We start from the raw sequence: 22,847 nt of genomic DNA, 5'->3' as shown, positions 1-22,847 counted from the left end.
TCAAGAATTATAGTGTAGTGCCTAGGGATTTCGGGTCCGTTGTATGGTTAATGATTGAGTTTTCGTAGTGGATTACAAATGGGACTTGGAATGTTCTATGTTATCATCGGGTATGCGGTGCTTTATTGGGGGAAAGGAAGAAATAGCTTCGAATTCGCGGAAGGTCTTGCGGAATGGGTGTACCAGTTAGAGATGCTATTGTGCGCTTGAGAAGGGTATGAGATGATTCATGGGTATTGAGATGATGTGGTCTCGCGATTTGGGTCACTCGGGATGAGTGCGTATTGAGTTCGTTATGTTATGAATGGAGCTATTATTATTTCTAAGTCGGGTCAAGAGTAAATTGAAAGGAGTTGGGTCGGTTTGTAATGGTTGAATCGGCACGATTGTGGCAATGACCAGTTCCTTTGGTGTGTGAAGTTATACATGTGGTTTGTAGTTGTACGTGCGAGCTTGACATCCACCACAACTTAATTGATTTGGGATGTATTTGATTCAAATGGCCTTATGGTCTAAATGGATTCTGGAGGAGTCATGGCGGTTTAGATCACGACTCGAGGTTCTGTATTTTTTGAGGTTTGGAAATTCCGTTGCGTGTTGCATTGGTTCTTCTGAAATGAGCTAAGTGAAAGGTTTCCTGCCAATGAAGTGTTTATTCTACTAGTAGTACAGGGTTACGAAGAATTCTTATACTTTCTCATAGCAGCATGATAGGTGTAGTAAGCTGCTATTTTCTTTAGTGTCACCTAAGAAAGGCGTTAAGTGTAAGAGGCTTTGTGTATTGATTTACGGATTCTTGATTTGCTTTATAGAATTAGAACGGTTGGTGGGATGGATGTGCAGACTTTTCTACCTGAGCGAAAGGTTGTGGGAGCGTATTCCACGGAGAAATTTGTATGAGTGTGACAAGTTAGTCACCTGATTGTTAAAATATTTAAACCAAGCACAGAGATTTTTGATACTATCATTAATGTGAGAGTTTACTCTTGGAAAGCGCTCTATTCCTTTGGTTGCGAACTGTGAGTGTTGGTCCAGAGTGGACGACTGCTCGTGTGTGTCATGAATGGGGCCATTGTGGATCCTTGGAATATTATTGACCTAGTATGGTATTGATACTATCGTTAATATGAGAGTTTATTCCTGGAAGGCGCTCTATTCCTTTGGCTGCAAACTGTGGGAGTTGGCCCGGAGTGGACGGCTACTCGTGTGTGTCATGAATGGGGCCATTGTGGATCCTTGGAAGGTTATTGGCCTAGTATGGTATGATCAGCATCGGTTTGAGGTCCGTTGGTAGGTCTAATGTGAATGTGTGTTCTACGCCAGGTAGGATGTGTTTATTCGTCATAGCATTGCTACGGAGGAGTCGTCGGGCATTGAATGTTAGTCCCGTCATCAGCTATTCCATGTAAATCTCTATTGTGCCATGTGAGTTGTGAGGCAGTTTGATTATTCGCACATGTGTTGAGGTCCCGTGTAGCTTGTGGTGTTATATGAGCAGGAAGGCTCTCGAGATGCAGGTCATTTATTTCACCCTAGTTGTGATTGGGTTTCGTAGCGTATGGCGCTATCCGTCTCCCCAGGAATTGTATTATGCACTTGGCATGCTTGTGGTCGATATTCATACATTTCATAAGTATAAACGTTACAGCTTGATGTGTGTTTTCTTCTTGATTGTTATGTGCAGATCGGGTGGCATGCTGCCATGGGTATATTGTTTGGATCGGGTGACATGCCGCCACGAGCATGTTGTGTGGATCGAGTTGCATGCCGCAACAGTGTCATATTGGATCGGGTTGCACGCCGCAATAGTGAGATGTTGAGCATAATTCCTTACACTTATTTTGTGTGCCTTGTTTTTCATCCCTGAGGTAGGTTCATAGCATCTATTCGACCATTTTATTCGTTACGCATGCTGGGTAATTCCCTATCAGAGTCTGTTCTTCCTTATGAGTTATATTCGAGTGGTAGCTTGTTGGCACTTTGATGGTGCTGCATAAGATCTTGGTCAGTGGTTGAGGTGACTCATTGCCTGAGCAGTTTGTACTGGGTAAGACGAGATTATTGGACCTGAAATTAGTGCAATCAGATTTATATAAGGTACATTTAAGAGAAAATATCATTATTCAGTTCAAAAATAGGTAATGGTCCTTGTCAGTAGGAGAGACTCCATGATTTATTGATTCAACAGGTAGTTATGAGTTTCTACATGTCTCTTTCATCATGGTGCGAGAATTAGAACAGGGCTCACATGTGTTATGAAGCGTATTGCGGGCATCAGATTCTTGAGATTTTAGCTGTTGAGGTCGGAGGATGTATTATAGGCATGTGAATTATGCGGTGCATGGTGTGAATTCAGCAAAGTTATACGATCATATTTTGGTACAGTGTGTAGTAATTGATACGATGTTCGTATGTTAGAATCAGGCCTTGTAGAGAAATTCGGAGGTTGGAAATTGGTTCTAAGGCTTATTGACTAAATGAAAAGGGATAATCTTCAGTCTAACTCGAGCTAATGTGTTCAACTAGGTTGTGGTGGCAGGGTAGGTGCATGATGTGTTAGACAGTGATTTTGGACAACTCCGTAGCAGTTCTTAGCATGTTCGAGTACAAACATATGTTTAAGCGGGGGAGAATGTAATGACCCGACCGATCGTTTTGAGCTCTAGCGCGTCGTTCGGTAGTTTGAGGCCTTTCACTTTAGGTATATGACTTATACGTGTGGTCAGAATTGAATTTCGGGAAGTTCAGAGTTGATTTGGAAAGAAATTCTAAGCTCGGAAGCTTTAAGTTGGAAGAATTGACTAAGGTTTGACTTTTGAGTAAACGCCCTCAGAATCGGGATTTTAAGGTTCCAATGGGTTCGTATGAAGATTTCATACTTGGGCGTATATTAAGGTTGAGTATCGGATCACCCGGGAGCATTTCAACGCTTATTATGGAAGGTTAGCATTTTGAAGGTTTAAGATATTCCTAAGTTTGGTTTGAAGTGGGCTTTGGTGTTATCGATGTACGTTTTGGATTCCGAGCCTTGGAATGGGTTCGTATTGTGATTCATGACTTGTACACAAAATTTGTCATCATTCCAGAATATTTTGGTATGGTTTGGATGCGTTCGTCGAAATTTGAAAGTTAAAAAAGGAATTTGATCGTCGATTCGTAGTTTTGAGGTTGTTTGGTGTGATTTGAGGCCTCGACTAAGTTCGTAATGAGTTTTGGGAAACGTTGGTATAGTTGGTTAAGGTCTCGAGGGCCTCGGGTGGATTCCGGATGGCTAACAGATCGGATTTTGGACTTAAGGAAAAGCTGGAGAATTCTGGTTACTGGTGCAACTGTTTTTGCAGAAGATTCACCGCAGAAGCGACCTCGCAGATGCGAGGCAATGAACTGCATAAGCTACTGGGAGTGAACTGGGCAGAGGTCACAGGTGCGAAGAAATTCCCGCACCTGCGTGATCGCAGATGCGACCACTGGAGCGCATATGTAGATTTTTGCTGGGGGAGGCTGGGACTGCAAATGCGGCCGAATTCCGCAGAAGCGGAACCGCACCTGCGGATGAAACATCACATAAGTGAAGGTGCAGAAGCGCTGGAGGGGCCGCAGATGCGGAGGTTGAGGGGCATGAAGGAAGCCGTAGAAGCAAATAATCGACCACAGATGCGAAAGGTCGCTGGGTAGTGTGTTCTTTTAAAACGGGGGTCGTTGGGCAGTCCGTGAGAGCCGATTTTGGAGCAATTTTGGAGTGCCATCTTCATCATCTATTAGGGGGTAAATGATTTCTTCACATTGTGAGTTAAATACATGGTTTATATATGGATTTAAGCATGAGAATTTGTCGAAATTTGGGATTTTGGTGGAAAACCTAAAAAATGATATTTTTGGATTTTTACCACAAATTTGGACATGGAATTAGGAACAAATTATATATTTGAGCTCGTAATGTTATGGGTAATGTTTATCTTCGAATATTTTCGGAATGCGGGCACGTGGACCCGAGAGTTAACTTTAATGACTTTTTGAGTAGAGTTGAAAATTGTTAGGAATTGATTAATTATAAGTATTGGAGTATATTTTGACTGAGTTGCACATTGTTTGACTAGTTTCAGATCGTTTTTCTTGAATTAAGGAGTTAGAGAGGCGTTGGAGCCGGTTTTAAAACTTGTGAGCGAGGTAAGTCTCCTGTCTAACCTTGTGAGGGGGAAACTACCCCTAGGTGATTTTTATTGTTATGTACAACTAGTTGTGGATGCTATGTACGCATGAGGTGACGATAGTCCGTACGTAGCTAAAGCATGTTTATGTCTGGGTAGACTTTGGATCTTATCATGTAATATTTGAATTATTTGGACTCATTCTGCTAGCTTAATTAATTAAAATTATAATTGAAATTGATTTAGGAATAAATATATGTATACTAGACCGAGCCTTATCACTTTGAGTTGTGGGCGAGTTATTTGAGAAACGGTAAAGATTATATTCACTTTGTGCTCGTGTACTGTATTGTAAGAACGTGTCTCGTAATTCGGTAACTTTCTTCTTTTCTTATGGAGCGGGTTGCACGCCTCAACATTATAATAGATGCATCTATGGTTTGTGCCGCTCGACCCTCGACAGTGTACACATTATTCTGGATCGGGCCGAACAACCTCGGCTGCATCGTGCGTTATATTGCTAGTAGTCCGAATATTCATGAGATAAACCTTCCGCCGATGCCTGACAGTTTATGGTATTCCTTATTTATTTTATATTGACACTTGGCACTTTCTAAGCTATTAAGGTAGAATACAAGATCAAGAAATTTATACTTTAAAAGAAATATTTGGAGGATCATGAAATTTATAAATTTACCCCACTATTACTGTGCATTTCATATCTGTTATGAATTATTATGTTATTTTATTGGACCTTTAGTAAGTATCGATGTCGACCCCTCGTTACTACTTCTCCGGGGTTAGGCTAGATACTTACTGTGTATACGTTGATTTACGTATTCATGCTGCACTTCTGCACTAAATGTGCGGGATCTGATAAGTTCATTAGGTGATCATCTTGGCGCATAGGCGCATCTATTGAGGAGACTTTATGTGAGCTGCAATTCAGGCTACGCATCGCAATCCACCGAATCTCCATCATACAATTTATTTTATCCTGTCTTATTTACATTCTGGACAGATGTTGTATTATTATTGTACTCCTTATAAAATACTTATGTACTTGTAACACCGGGTTTTGGGGGTTCCTACGTGTTGTTCATTATTGTAGTTCGTGTCCTAAGACCCAAATAACCATACAGCCATTGGAACCATCGAAACTCCATTCCGGAGTCATCTTCATACAAGTCAAACTACGGTAAACTCCTACGACTTAAATTTCTATTTTAGGGACTTTGTGTCCCATTACACTCTGAAAGACACCCGAACCCAACATCAACCGTCCCGACAAGTCACATAACCACAAAATGAAGTAGAGGGAGCAATAAATAGGAGATCATGACTAATACTTTCAAAATGACCGGACGAGTCGTTACAAAAAATATAACATTTCAAAATATAACATTCAAAATTTAACATGTAAATAGAAAAGTTAAAAAAAAAGAAAAAGAAAAAAGGATTCTACGTTTTTGTTTGACAAAGCTGCAGAAAAATTACCCATAACAAAAGTAGTTGAGAGTTTCCTTTTAATGTATTGTCATTTTCTATTTATGTATAGAAAAAATTAGAATTTAAAATAATTTGATTTCTTCTTGAAATATATATTTTATTTTATATAACTTAAGATTTTAGGAATTGAAGACATTTTAGTTCCTTCTCTAAAACGTACTTTTCTCATTTATTTATGGTAGGAATTTTAGGAATGTGTGTTTTACTTTTCTAAATCAAAGTTTTAAATAGAAAAGTAACTAAATGAGTATTTCTAAATATTAGGAAAGTAAATTGAAAGATTAATACTATATATAAGAAGATAATTAAATGACTATTTTGTCTAGTGTAAACTTATTTTAAAGGGGTAAAAAAGACGAACGATATTTCGCTAAGGGCCTTCATGCTTTTAATATAATACTAGTCTTAGGGTACGCGTGTTGCCTGTGTACCCTATTATCGAAGAGTACAAAATTCTAAAAATTACATAAATATTATTAAATAATATGTTTTAGCTACTAAATATAAATTATAATATAGTATAAGTTTCTGAAATAATGTATGCCAATTCTATTTAGTTAACTCGATAAAAGAAGAAATTACGCCATATTTAAATCACTAAATGCCATATTTATAACTTTTTCCATATGGGCTGAATAAACCGCAAGAGAGAAGCACAAGGTGTTGATGTATATTCTATGTTACTCACAATAATATTTCAACTCTTTTATAACATTTTCGCTTCTCTAAGAAAATAATTTGAAAAGGCAAGCTCGAATATTGCAAGCCTATAAGAGAAATTATTGAGTTTGAGAACAATTCAAACATATCAAACCCATGATGGTTATGAAAAAGTCCTAATTGAAGTAGAGTTCGATTAAAAACTTGATTAATATTTATTTTTCTTCTTGTAAGGTTTTGGCATGAAGATGGAGAGTAGTGGCAGAAACCCGAGAGCCAGAGAATTCAAGTCCTTGTGATTTTTGGATTTGTCTCCAACTTATCGAAGTTGTGCGATTATTTATTTTCTTAGATTAATTAGCAGAATATACCCGATGTAAAGATATTAAGTTATAAAAGATTGTAACAATAATCTCTTCATCTACTCTAAAATTAGGTACTCGCACTTGATGTATTACGTTAAGTGTCGTATCATAAGAATTTTTAAAATATGATGTTTAATTAATGAGTATGGTTATGCTAAAACATTGAAGAAATTATACCTAATAATATCTATTAGAATGAGTTTATATTTTTCACACATAATATTATATGATTGAAGAGTAAAAAGGCCGTATGACTTTATATTGACATTTTGAGCTATTAAGTTTTTTACTTTGGTTCATCCCACTTTTGTTTTTCGTAAATGCATTGAGAAAGAAGCATGAAAATTTACCTTAAAGTAGAAAATGTTTCAAATAATATGATTGTGTATTTTTCTTCAAAATCGATATGTTTAACTATTTGACTCTACCTTAACCAATATTTTTTTTTTATAAATAATGCTTTTGATGTAATAAATTCTTTACTTTTTCTTCTTTGTGGTCATGATTAATATATTAGTTTTTATTGTCTAAATATGTTCATATTTATTATTATCAGTGTTAGGTGACTTACCTCGACAAAACTTCCGTTGCCTTCAATTTACTCATAATCTGGTGTGGCAATATAAATAAATGCCATATCTATTTTTCATTTCGTAGTTTTTCTTTATGTCATTTTGACAACTCTTGAAACCAATAGTCAAATAAAAAATTAATTTTTTTTATTGATATTTCTAGCTTTTCTCTGTTTGCTTTCCAACAAATGATTATCAATTTCATGTTACAAAAAAAATGATTACTATCTTTTTCAGCAATGATTACTATTCCGAAAATTAATGATGGACGCTAAATTTTAAAAATAGAAAAAAAAATATAATTTAATAACCAAGCTTTTAAATAAATATTTACTGTTTGAAATTTTGATTAAAATATTGTTACAACCCAATTTTTCCTCCGTTGGGTATCGTGATGACACCTAATCTTAGGAATTAGGTAAGCCTAACATTTAATGAAACAATAACGATATTAAATGACAAATGACAAATATGAAATATGAATCTCTATACATACAATCCCAAAACCGGTAGTACAAGTCATAAGCTCTACTGAGTTACTAGAAAGCCTATAAATATAACTGTTTTGAAATAGAGATAAAACAGTGCAAATACAATATCAGAAGGTGACTCTGAAGCCTGTGAACGCAGCAATAGGTTTACCTTGAGTCTCCACAGCAACATCCGTACTGCTAACGATCGGTCAACTAACTCCACATTACATGACTCTGCACAAAATGTGCAGAAATATAGTATGAGTACACCACAGTCATTACCCAGTAAGTATCAAGACTAACCTCGGTGGAGTAGTGACGAGGTACAGTCAAGACACTCGCTAGTCAAATAACCTGTGCAATATAGCATACGAAAATAATAGAATAACAAATAGAAGTGATGGCAACAATAATCAACTTGTGACATAAACAACAAGGCAACAGGAACACCATATATATTACTCAAACGGATAATAAACACAAGTACATCCAATTAATCAAGTCCTTCGAATATAAATCATTCACATATAATTCTTTCAAATAAATACCCTCCAAATAAATTTTTTCAAATAAATATCCTTCAAATATAAAACTCTTTCACAAAATATCTTATATCATAATCATAAATACGGGTCTCAGTCCCCTTTCGTATTCTCATGGTACCTCATGCCCATGTCTATATCACATCTGCACGAACAACTCACGTGACCAAAATATCAATATATAAAAATCGTAGGATCAATTAATTTTCAATAAAGTAAGGTTAAAATCTTTAAATCAAGTAAGAAATCAACAAAGAAATAAGTTTATTTTAGAAATCGTTTGAGTGAAGAAAAATGACATTTTAATTAAAATAAAGCATCAGATAAGCTACTGATTTGGATGTAAAACTTATTAAATTAAAACATAATATTAATTTTTTTTATTTAAAACAACTCAATCATCGAAAACAAGTACAACCTAGAAATATAAATCCTCAGAGTCTCGTACGAAAAAGCCAAAGCCAACACAATACAATAAGAAATATAAAACACTTAATAATAAGTCAAATAATACATCACGGAGAACACAAGAATTTACGAATTTCGAAAAAAAATAAAATAACAAAAGGCAAGTGCAACCATAGAGAAATATCAACAAAGGGCACTCCCGAGGTACTGCCTCATAGTCCCAAACCATAAATAAATTTTAACAAAGGGCACTCTCGAGGTACCGCCTCATAGTCCCAAATCATAAATAAATTCACAATCTTTCCTTATATCACTACGGGAGCTTTCACATTTAGTTTTAAATTTTTTTTTTGAAATAGCATCCCGCGTTTTAGCCACCCTTATCACACCGCATGGCTTCTAGTAGTTCCCCTACTAGCCAAGCGTATCAAGCCCCCCTTTATCTCACTGCATGCGTTTCAACACCCATACCTTATACCATCGCATGCGTATCAATATCACAATATATCACAATTCGCACCTTAAGTGCTCAAATATCACAGCATATTATAAATTACACATCAAGTTCTCAAATATCAAAATATATCACAAATTGCACCTCAAGTGCTCAAATATTACAACATATCACAAATTGCACCTCAAGTGCTCAAATATTACAATATATCATAAATTGCACATCAAGTGCTCAAATATTACAACATATCAAAAAGTGCACATATATTACAACTTACCATAATGTGCACAAAATCTTAACAAAATATTCGGGAGTGAACAACTCAACAAAATAATATTTCACAATTTAACACTTTGCCTCAGTATGATTTACGGCCTTTATAACTCAATACCAATTTCAACAACATGAACTGGAAAGTAATCCGTCAAGGAACAACGCCTTATTTGATCTGAATTTTTGGCAAATAGATTAATACCTCATTTTAAACTTACATAATAAATTATTTTCAAATGAATAATCCATAATGAAATTATCTCCAGGAAATATCAACTCAACAAAACACGAGACTCACATAAAAATCAAAGTGGCAATCACACCAAATTATCATATAAAAACAGATTCAACAAACAAGGATTTATGCATGACAAATAAAGGATTTACTATGTTCCAACAATTTTCCAATTTAATACATAATGACGTCTATGAATTTCAACCAATATAATTTGCACATATAAACCAAGTACGTACTCATCACTTCGCGTACATGGTTTCAATTACACAGTTTTCATATAAGACTCAATGCCTAAGGGGTAATTTTCTTCGCTCAAGGTTAGGCAAGATACTTACCTCGACGAAACTAAACCGATACTTTAAATGATCTTTGCGAGTGAAGCCACCTCCGAACTGCTCAAATCTGAAATTCGCCCCTTCATAATACTACGATGGTCCACCACACTAAACAACTTTCAATCTACAATAATGCAACACAATTGCGCCAATATTAGCAAGATTTCTATACTTTAAGTCATTTAGACATTTTATCAAACATCTAATGTACATATTTTGCTACAACTTCCTTCAATGGAATTTATTCACCTAACAATCACCTTTCACACAATTTATTGATCTCACAATCATCTCTGGGTCATCCATAACTTCCCTTAGCACATGCATGTCCAACAATTCACTGCCAACTCACAAATCTTATCAATAATTTATTTTATAATCTCTACAATACCAACACACCTAGGTTGAGAACTTATTGCTTTCAATCACCATTCCATAAGTCCTAACACATATTTCATACATAAATAATCACCATGAATTAGTTAGAGGTTCTAGACATACCTATTGTAGACCAAATCTTGAAAGATAATTTTTGGGGTGTTCTTGAGATTTTGAAAAAATCGTATGGAATCCAATCAAAATCTTGTTGTAACTAGAGATTGAGAAGTGAAATCATCATAAAAACACACTTAAAAACTCACCTTAGGTGTGTATTGGAAGCCTTGGCCAGATGGGTGATGGAGAGAAAGCCTTAGTCTTGAAGAAATGACTTAGCCCCTCTCTCTACCCGTCCTTGGGGTTGTTTAATGGGATCCTACGTGCGCGGCCGCACACACAGGTCCAGTAAAATGGACATAACTTTCTGCATACTTATTCAAATGATGAAAGGTTTGATGCGTTAGAAACTAGACTCAAAGGGATTTGATTTGATAGGTTACACACCACATAACCCTTCATAATTTGAGAGTTATACGCGTTTGAAGTTAGGTCTTGTGCGAACTCACTTGAAACTTTATCCCATCATATAATTTTAAACTTGACTTAGCCTTAGAACTCTTTTTAGACCATAAACCATTCTTAATTCGCCTCATACGTATATTATCAAGATCAATTGATATAATTCAAATTATCAGTCTTGTTCATACCCGAATTAATATAATTAGCATCCGCCAATCTTCTTAATGGTCTTAAAACACTTTAAAATTTTCCTGGGTGTTGCAAATACAAAGGATAAAGAATACAAAAATTGTTGTGGAGTTTCCATGTAGGAAACCAAAACTTTCCTTATACTTTTAATAATTAGTGTAATGACCCGATCGGTCATTTTGAGTATTACAACCCCGTTTTCTCATTTACTTCTCAAATTTTACTTTACAGTTGTTGTGTGAATTGCCGGAGTAATTAGTTCGGGTCCGGTAAGGTTTTAGAATAAATTGGAATACTTAGTTCCAAGGTTTAAAGCTTAAATTAAAATAGTGACCGGATGTCGACTTATGTATAAACGACCTCGGATTCGAATTTTGATGATTTCAATAGCTCCGTATGGTAATTTTGGTCTTAGGTGCGTGTCCCAAAAATTATTTGAAGGTCCGTAGTGGAAGTTGGCTTGAATTGCAGAAAGTTAAATTTTTGAAAAGTTTGACCGGGGGTTTGACTTTTTGATATCGGGATCGGAATCCGATTCTGGAAATTGGAATAGGTCTGTAATGTGAAATGTGACTTGTGCGCAAAATTTGAAGTCATTCCGGATTGATTTGATGTGTTTCGGCACAAGATGTAGAATTTGAAAGTTCGTTGATTTTGAATTGAGGAGTAATTCGTCGTTTTGATATTGTTAAGTGTGATTTGAGGCCTCGAGTAAGTCTGTGTTATGTTATGGGACTTGTTGATACAATTGGTGGAGGTCTCGGGGGCCTCGGTTGAGTTTCGGACGGTTAACAAATCAAATTTGGACTTAAGGAAATGCTGGAACTGCTGCCTACTGGTGTGATCGCACCTGCAAAGATTTTGATCGCAGGTGTGAAGCCGCATGTGCGCAAAATCAGTCGTATAAGCGGCCAAGTGTGGAACTGGGCAGTGCTAGCAGGTGCGAATAATTTTCCTGCATCTGCAAGGCCGCATGTGCGAAGGGTTGGTGCAGAAGCGGAAAAGGGTGAGGAAGCCGGGCAGCGCAGGTGCGGAATCTTATTCGTAGGTGCGGAGTCGCATCCGCGCTTGGCACTCCGCAGAAGCGAGGGTTGCCGGTGTGATCCCTTGTCCGCAGATGCGGAAATCGACTAGGCAGAACCTTAAAATTCGAGGGTTCAACATTTTCACCCATTTTCGAATTTTGGAGCTCGGGTTGGGCGACTTTGGAGAGAAAATTTTCCACACAACTTGGGGTAAGTGTTCTTAACTCCCCTGTAATTATATTCCATGAATTAATCTTCATTTTTGGTGTAAGATTATTGAATCTTCAAGAGAAATAGAAGGAAATTTCTATAATGTCACAAAAATAAATTTGTCAAGTTTGAATACCGATTTGGAGTCGGATTTGAGTGAAATTAGTATGGTTGAACTTGTAATTAGATGGGATATCGTATTTTGTGATTTTCGTCGGATTTCGAGATGTGGACCCCACGGGTATTTTTGGTACGTAATTTCGAATTTTTGAAAAATATTAGTATTTTGATATGGAATTAATTCCTATAATTTTTGTGGGATGAATCAAATTAATTGTGACTAGATTCTAGCCGTTTGGAAGTCGATACGCGCAGAATGGAATTTCTGGAGCATTGCTTAGCTTGCTCGACATTGGATTTTGCTTGTTCGAGGTAAGTAACTCTTCTAATCTTGGAGCTGAGGGTATGAACCCTGAATATATGTATTATGTAAATCGTTGGGAGGTGACGCACATGCTAGGTGACGGGCGTGCACTATAGAAATTATGACATAATTATTTCTATGAAATTTTGTAGTTAAATAATTCTTGGCATTTTCCATGCAGTTTTATGTGTAAAAGAAATTGAGCTGAACAGCATATTAAAAATCATGTTGAGGCTATGTGCTAGTATTATTGGGACTTACAGAGGTCATATTGCTGTAGATTATTTGTTTAAATTGAAAATACATACTCAGTCATATTCATTTCATTGCATATCATATCTCAGTCTCTGTTGTTATTTATTGATACATCCTATCATCATTTTGGGCTATTTTCATGACATTGTGAGCCCATGAGAGAGAGACTGGAGAGATTGATGACTGAGGGAGGCCGAGGGCCTGATTGTGAGGATATTTTATGGATCGGGGTTGCCCGCCTGTAGCAGGCCTTATTGGCTTCTTATTGCACGTGAGTTGGCCGTGCAACATGTGAGTTGCCCGTGCGGATCCTTATATTATTATTACATGTGAGTTAGCCGTGCGGATCCAGATATTTATATTATGGCACGTGAGTTATCCGTGCAGCCCATGAGTTGTCCGTGCTTATAGCGCTTGGGTTGTAGGAGCCCCTCATGAGTCTGTACACCCCCAGGGAGCGCAGTCAACTATAAACAGGGATCGGGCTACACGCCGCAGCAGGTATTGTATAGCGCTGAGTGAATGAGTGTGCTGAGTACAGTGAGAAAGAATGTGACACAGTGAGATTGAGTACTCTGAGAGTGTGAGTATATTAGTACAATCTTTGAGATACATTGTATTGACATGCACACATGACATATATGCATAGAGATGTATTTTCCTCATGCTGTACGGTATCACATTATTCATGATTTCTCACACATGTTGACAGATGGGCATAGTGATGCATTTGTTTTACACTGGTTATCTGGAAAGAAAATGAGATATTTTATTTATTATTGAAAGAATTGTGGAAAAATTTCTGTTTTCAAACTTATTCACATTTTTGGTAACTTTGACAAAAGATTTGGATTTTCACTGATGTACTTGAAAGGAAGAACTATTATTGTTGAAATCATGATGTGACTGAGCATTTTATCTCTGAGTTACTTCTGGTATTATTTTCTTTATGTCGTTATTAACTGTTGTGGATTAGTGATTTTGGACCCGACCTTGGTAGAAGCTCGTCACTACTTTCAACCTAAGGCTAGGTTTGTTACTTACTCAGTACATGGGGTCGGTTGTACTGATACTACATTTCTGCACCTTGCGTGCAGATGTTGGCTGTTGTTGTTGCTGTGCTCGATGGTTGCGGGATTTGAAGATGTACCTGCGTTCCTATTGTAGCTGCCTCTTGTTCAGGGTAGCCTTAGATTTATATAAGCTCTGTTTATGTACTATTCAAACAGACTATGTATTTATTTTATTTCCGCTTTGTATACTCTATTCTTAGAAGCTCATGATTTGTACTACCAGTTCTTGGGGATTGTATAAGATCAGGATCTTTATTCACTTAAATTGCTTTAATAATTATTATTAAAATTTGGTTAGTTGGAAAGTGGCTTACCTAACGGGATGAGTTAGGTGCCATCACGACTAGTTGAATTTTGGGTCGTGACAATTAGTAAATAGATTATTTTATGGCTTAGTTGATGAGTTGGGATTATTTAGTTTTTTCTTCTCTTTGTAACGAATTTTAAAGTCCTAACAATTTTAAATATTAAAACTTCTTACTTAGTTCAAATAAGGAATGATTTAAAAAAATAATTATAAGGAAAATAATTGAATGACTATTCCTAAATAGTAGAAAATTAATTAAATGTTATTCCTAAATATTAGAAAAATTAATTGAATGACTATTTTGTCCAATGTGAACTCTATTTCAAAATGGTAAAAAATGCGAACAACATTTCACTAAGGGCTTTCGTGCTTTTAATATAGTATAGATAGATAGATTATTTTATAAGTCAGACATATTTCTTAATAATTATTTACGTTATTTTTTATTACTCATGACACGGGATACTTGAGCAACGCACATATTATCTTTTAGTATTTTGGAATAGTCACTTAATTATTTTTTTAATATTTAGGAATTTAAAATAAACTAAAATTTTACATATTAATTCTTTCCTTATTTGACCTATATTGAAAGTCCTTATATTTAGAACTTTAAAATTATTAAATTTTAGCTCATATAAATCTTACATTTAAACTATATATAAATGATAAACAAAAAACCTAAAGGAGAGATTTAAAAAGATCAAAGAAAGAGGAAGTATGGGGTTTTCGATAATAACGGAGGTGGACAAAAGTTTATATAAACTTTTGTACATTCTGATTTATATGAAATGATTATTAATTATTTTAATAAGATAATTTATGATACATTTGATTTTTTTTAAATAAGGTTAACTTGGCGGAATATAAGTGAGTTTCTTGACTACAATTATGGCTTTGCATTTCGATGTAGAATTTATTTATGATGTATAATGATTTCTTAATTTTTTGAGATTTTCGAGGTACTTTTATTTTTATTTCTTTTCCGGAACATGTCATCTGTGGGTGATTTTTTACCTAATCAATTTCTTGCGATTTGAAAAACAATTCTTACGAATAAAAATATAATTACATTTTAATATTTAAAATTTTATATGAGTAATATTATTTAAATTAATCTAGCTTGAATATATGATATTTAAAATCAAACACACACTTTCAATTCTAATTCAGTCATTGGAATAAATTTTCAGTTGAATTATTGACTGATAATTAAGTATTTATGTTAGGCAGTTTCTTTCTTTATAGAGTTAATTATGTACGATCAATATTCAGGAATTTTTATTTTTATTTTATAGCTCAAAGACACATTTTAAATAAGTTTTTACTCATTAAGATAAGGTACACGCGCAAAGTGCGTACCCAAATACTAGTTAAGCTAAAAAATGCGTATGTCGTGTAAACTTGATTTTATTTTACCAAATAAGAAGAAAATTATAGTTTCATGCCATTTATTTATTTATCAAGAACATGACAAAATAGTGAGACAGAAGATCTAGATGATACGATTATTTCATCCTTCCTTCATGACATTAATTGGAGAGATAAGCTGAACTCTGACTTCCCATCGTTAGGCCTCAACATAACTAATTGAATTAGCTCTATTACGGATGAAATGTGCATGTTAATTGAAATTCATAGAATGAAAAAAAGAAATAATATTCGTATTATGGAAATTGTCTCCATCAAGTAAAAAAGGTTGAGAATTAACAACAACAAAAAATTGATTGATGACCAGGTGAGAGTCCAAATCAACAGTCCTTTGCCCTAAACATTGCAACCAAAAGATACGTCTAATTTCATTCTGGAAATCAACCCTCTTGCATTCCCTTCTTATTTATGTAATTTTCTATGCTTGAGGTTAGTATTTATTCTTATTGGCCTTGACTTGATAATTTAACATTATTCGGTCGAGGACTCGAGGTTAATTAAATCCAATTGAGCCAGTTTCAGTCATGAGATGACTTTTCCATCTTGAATTGCTAATTTAATATTATTCAGTCGAGGACTCGAGGTTAATTAAATCCAATTGAGCTAGTTCCAGTTATGAGATGACTTTTACCTTACTCTTTTCATTCACAATAATCTCTCATTCTTCACTGCTCTCTCTGTGGGTCGAGTCTCCTTTTCAGTCGCCCTCTACAACTAAGTCAGTTGAGCTCTTTCGGCTCCTAGACCAGCTGTGATCTTTCCTCCTGTTGGTTTGCTTACTTAAATATATGCATCCTTAGAGAACACACATGCTTTAGCACCTGGTGCAACAACAAGTACCAGTTTATTGGGTCAAAGAACTAGAAAATTCTTTTCTCTCTTCTTTTGCTTTTTTGTGGGAGTCTTATTAAAGGAAGGTTTCAACCTGGTATAAGCTAAGGTACCTCGCTCATTTGTCACTTCCCCTACATAGTCAACTCTTGCCGGGTTAATGTCTTTGAATTAATCAAATGAGGAGGAATAATAAGTCAATCTTGGTCGGAATCGAAATCAAAAAGCTGACCACTAGATCGGCAACGGGCATAAACCCTAAAACAAGATTCACTCGTTCTTCGGTCCTCACATAGACATGAAGGGGAGGCATGCAACGACCTGATCGGTCTTTTTGAGATTTAGCGTTCCGTTCAGTGGTTCTGGTCTTGAGTGGCTTCATATTGTGTAATATGACTTTCGTGCATGGTCGGATTCGATTTTCAGATGTTTCAGGACTTATTTGGATGAGTGATTCTCATTTCAGAATCTTAAGTTGAATATGTTGACCGAAGTTTGACTTTTGCGAAAACGGCCCCGGAACGATAGTTTGATGACTCTGGTGTGCTCATATCGTGATTTTGGACTTGGACATAAGTCCGAAATCAAATTCGGAGGTCCCTACGTTGATTTAACTTGTTTTGCCAAAAATTGGCAATTTGAAGTTTTAGAAATTTCTTAGGTTTGACCATGGTTTGACTTTATGGCTATTGGGTTCGGACTTTAATTTTGGGACTTGGAATATGTCCGTTTTGCTATTTGAAACTTGTCTGCAAAGTTTGGCGTCATTCCGAGTTGATTTGATAGGAATCAGACGCACGACTGTGTTTTTAGAAGTTCTTGAATTTCAGAGTAAATATCATGCATTTTGATGTCCGATTCGCAGTTCTAGATGTTATTTTAGTGATTTGATCGCGCGAGCGAGTTCATATAATATTTTTGGACTTGTATAGATGTTTGGTGTGGGTCTCGGGGATTCGGGTGTGTAATGACCCGACCAGTCGTTTTACAATTTGTAGCCCTTTTTTCCCATTTACTGTTCATTCTGTACTTTATAGCTGTTATGTGACTTGCCGAAATAATTAGTTCGGGTCCGGTGAGGTTTTTAGAATGAATTGGAACACTTAGTTCTAAAGTTTAAAACTTAAGTTGAAAAGGTTGGATGGATGTCGACCTATGTGTAAACGACCCCGAAATAGAATTTTGATAATTCCAACCGCTCCGTATGATGATTTTGGACTTAGGAGCGTGTTCGAAATTTTATTTGGAAGTCCGTAGTTAAATTAAGCTAGAAATAGCTAAAATAGGAATTTAAGTTTGAAAGTTTGACCGGGGAGTTGAGTTTTTTATATCGGGGTCGGAATACAGTTCCAAAATTTTTTATAGCTCTGTTATATCATTTATGACTTGTGTGCAAAATTTGAGGTCAATCGAAATTGATTTGATAGGTTTCGGCATCGAATGTAGAAGTTGAAAATTCTTAAATTTTATTAAGCTTGAATTGGGGTGTGATTTGTGGTTTTAGCATTGTTTTATATGATTCGAGGTTTCAACTAAGTACGTATGATATTTTAGGATTGGTTGGTGTATTTGGTTGAGATCCCGAGGGCCTCGGGTGAGTTTCGGAAGGTTAACGGTTCAATTTTGGACTTGGCATTCCAGCTGAAGAATGCTGGTTTTGTGTCACTGGTTTCCTTCCATGCGATCCATGAGAATGTCCGCGATCGCGTAGGCTTATTTGAGGCAGTGATGATTTTGTTCTTCGCGATCGCGTGAAGAGGGTCGCGTTCGCGTAGAGTAAGTGGAGTAGAAGTAGAGGTCACGCGTTTTATGCTTCGCGATCGCGTGGACGAGTCCGCGATCGCGTAGGCCTGTGAGTTTGAGCTTCGTGATCATGTAGAAAAGTCCGCAATCGCGTAGGATTTATTTGGCCAGTGGGAAAATTGTGCTTCGCGATCGCGTGGACAACTCCGCGATCGCGTAGAGAAAATGTCTGGGCATAGAGTTTAAGTTTTGACCATTTTTTATTTTTTCCAAATTGAAGCTCGGGAAGAGGCGATTTTCGGGAGATTTTCAAGAAAAATAACCGGGTTAGTGTTCTTAACTCAATATTGGTCAAATTACCGAAATCCATAGTTGTTTTTAACATTTAATTGGTGAATTAAATTGGAAGATTTAGAAAACCCTCTTGGTTTAATTTGAATATTTGAGGGTCGAGTTGATGTCAGATTTTGGTAAAACTTATATGGTTGGACTCGTGATTGAATGGGCGTTCATATTTTGTAAGTTTTGTCGGGTTCCAAGACATGGGCCCCACAGGCGATTTTTGGGGTAAATTTCGGATTTTGTTAGAAAATATGTATTTTCTTATGGAATTTATTCCTATAATTTGTACTGATTGAATCGAATTAATTATGATTAGATTCGAGCCGATCAGAGTCAGAAAATCGAGGAAAAGGCATACTACTTGACTGATTGAGCGCGATTGGAGGTAAGTGACTTGTCTAACCTTGTGTGGGGGAAATCCCCCTTTAGAATTGGTATTGATATGAAAATGTTGATGTGTTGAAAGTGAAAGATTATGTCTTTAAATTGTGTAGAGCACTGTTGCATACTAATTAAATTATTTTATTCTTTTATATTCATCACCATTAATATATTTTCGTATTTTAAATTTTTCTGACCTGTTCCTGCTAAGTGTTTTACATGTTTAGTTGAAACTCTATTTCTTTTGTTCCGTGCATTATTTGAAGGTTGGATTTCTTAATTTAAATATTATTAAAAATAAAGTATTTTACATTTAAAATTTTGATGTTAAGTCAAGATGTTAAATTTGTGAAATATTATTTTTGCTGGATATTTTGTGAAGATTTTTGTATTCATTGTGATTGATCCATGAGCTCCGTATTGTGAAAATAATGGATATTATTCTGCCGAATATTTTGTGAGACTTCGTACTCATTGCGATTGAGCCGTGAGCTCCCTATTGTGGAAAATATTATTGTTGTTGATTTATTTTGGCAAATTGAAATATTTGAATACTTGAGGTGCAGATTGTGATATATTGTGAAATTGATACGCATGCGGTGAGATAAGGGTGACTTGATACGCGTGGTTAGTAGACGAACTACTAGAAGTCATGCGGTGTGATAAGGGTGGCTTGATATGCATGGCTAGTAGGGGAACTACTACACGTCATGCGGTGTGATAAGGGTGGCTAAAACGCGGGATGCTATTTCGGAAATTTTTTTTAAATAAAATTAAATGTGAAGGCTCTCGCGGTGATATAAGGAAATGAGATATAGTGAATTTATTTATGATTTGGAACTACGAGGCGGCACTTCGGGAGTGCCCTTGTTGATATTTATTTATGGTCGCAGTTGCCTTTGATTATTGTTGTGATTTTCTTAAAGTTGAAAAATTTTTGTTTTGTTTCCGCGAGGTATTATTTGCCCTTATTATGTGTAGTTAAATTGTGACATACTATTTACTTGATTCATTCCCATTGTCATTATTACTGTGATATTGTTAAACTTTCTGCCCTGTCTTTTATTATTTCAAGTAGGGCCCTGACCTGACATCGTCACTACTCTACCGAGGTTAGGCTTGGCACTTATTAGGTACCGCTGTAATGTACTCATACTACGCTTCTCCTGTAACGACCCGACCAGTAGTTTTAAAAGTTGTAGCCCCTTTTTCCTATTTACTGCTCATTCTGTACTTTATAACTGATATATGACTTGCCGGAGTAATTGGTTTAGGTCCGGTGAGGTTTTGGAATGAATTTGAATACTTAGTTCCAAGTTTTAAAGCTTAAGTTCAAATAGTGACCGGATGTCGACTTATGTGTAAACGACCCTGGAATAGAATTTTGATTATTCCAACAACTCCGTATGGTAATTTTGGACTTGGGGGCGTGTTCGGATTTTTATTTGGAAGACCGTAGTTAACTAAGGCTTGAAATGGCTAAAATAGGAATTTAAGTTTGGAAGTTTGACCGGGTAGTTGACTTTTTGATATCGGGATCGGAATCCAATTCTGAAAATTTTTATAGTTCCGTTATGTCATTTATGACTGGTGTGCAAAATTTGAAGTCAATCGGACTTGATTTAATAGGTTTCGACATCGAATGTCGAAGTTGAAAATTCTTAAGTTTCATTAAGCTTGAATTGGGGTGTGATTTGTGATTTTAGTGTTGTTTATGTGATTTGAGGTTTCAAATAAGTTTGTATGATGTTTTAGGACTTGTTGGTGTATTTGGTTGAGGTCCCGAAGGCCTCGGTTGAGTTTCGGATAGTTAACGGATCAAAAGTTGGACTTAAACAGCTGCTGCAATATTTTATGCTAGAAATTTGGGGCCAGAAATCGAAGGCTGAAGACCGAGGCCTAGGATTGAGGCCGAGGGTTAAAGGTCGAGGATCGAGGACGAGAATCAAAGGCCCAGGATCGAGGCCCAGGATCGAAGGCCGTGGACCGAAGGCCCAGGATCGAGGCCGAGGATCGAGGCAGAGGATCGAAGGCCGAGGATCGAGGGCTAAGGGCAGCCTAGACAAAACCGTTAGTTATAAAGTAGGGACTTCATCCCATTTTCCATTTTTTATAAATTAGAGCTTGGGGAGAGTCGATATTTGGGAGATTTTCAGAAAAAATATCTGGGTAAGTGTTCTTAACTCAATTATGGTTAGATTACCCGAATTCATCATTTGTTTTTCCCATTTAATTAGTGTTTTGAGACTGAAATTTGGAAAATTTTTAGAAATCTCATAGAAATAAATTTTTGAAATTTCGGTGTCGATTCAGAGTTGGATTTGAGTGAAACTTGTATGGTTGGACTCGTAATTGAATGGGTTGTCGGATTTTGTGAGTTTTGCCGGATTCCGAGACGTTGGCCACACGGGCGCTTTTTGAGTTAAATTCAGATTTTATTGAAAAATGTAGTATTTTCTTATTTCTTATGAAAAATGTAGGATTTTATTGAAAATGTGAAAGATTATGTCTTTAAATTTTGTAGATCACTGTTGTATATTAATTAAATAATTTTATTTTTATATTTTAAATTTGCTTGACCTTTTCCTGCTAATTGTTTTACCTGTTTAGTTGAAACTTTGTTTCTTTTATTCTGTGTATTATTTGAAGGTTGATTTTCTTTAATTTAAATATTATTAATATGAAGTATTTGACATTTTAAATTTGGAATTGAAGCAACGTATTAAAACTTTTGAAATATTATTTTTGTTGAGTTATTTATTCCCGAATATTTTTGTGAGATTTCTTTTGTACTCGTTGTGATTGAGCCGTGAGCTCCCTATTGTGGAAAAATATTATTGATGTTGTTTATTTTGGCAAATTTAATTATTTGGGCACTGGAGGCGCAAATTGTGATATATTGTGATATTGATACGCATGCGGCGGATAAGGTCTGGGTGTTGAAACGCATGCGGTGAGATAAGGGTGGCTTGATGCGCGTGGCTAGTAGGGGAACTACTAGAAGTCATGCGGTGTGATAAGGGTGGCTAAAACGCGGGATGCTATTTCGAAAAAAATATTTTCTTTAAAATAAATAGTGAAGTCTCCCGCGGTAATATAAGAAAATGAGATATTGTGCATTTATTTATGATTTGGGACTACGAGGCGGTACCTCGGGTGTGCCCTTGTTGATATTGATTTTGATGGCCGCAGTTGCCTTTGATTATTGTTGTAATTTTCTTAAAGTTGAAAAGAATTCTGTTTTGATTCCACGAGGTATTATTTGCCATTATTTTGCGTAGTTAATTGGTGACATACTACTTACTTGATTCATTTCCATTGTCATTTTATTTTTATTATATTGCTAAATATTTCACCTTGTCTTTTAATATTCCAATAGGGCCTGACCTGACCTCATCACTACTCTACCGAGGTTAGGCTTGGCACTTACTGGGTACCGCTATGGTGTACTCATACTACGCTTCTGCACATCTTTTTGTGCAGATCCAGGTACATCTTACTAGCCCAGACATTAGTTAGCTACCAGTGTACAGAGACTTCGAGGTATATCTACCAGCGTCCGCAGACTTCGGAGTCCCCTTCTATCATCATTATGTTACTTCCTTATTTTCTATAGACTTTGATATATAGAGATATTGAAGATAAACTCTTAGAAGTTTGTGATTTATTTTTACCGGGTTTTGGTAGTTATAATTATGTGAATTGCATATTTATTTATTTCATATTTCAATTGTTATTCCACATTGATAGGCTTACCTAGTC

The sequence above is a fragment of the Nicotiana tabacum genome, chromosome 23 (genome assembly GCF_000715075.1).
Source record: "Nicotiana tabacum cultivar K326 chromosome 23, ASM71507v2, whole genome shotgun sequence".
Taxonomy (NCBI): Eukaryota; Viridiplantae; Streptophyta; class Magnoliopsida; order Solanales; family Solanaceae; genus Nicotiana; species Nicotiana tabacum.
This window is presented reverse-complemented; position numbering follows the sequence as displayed.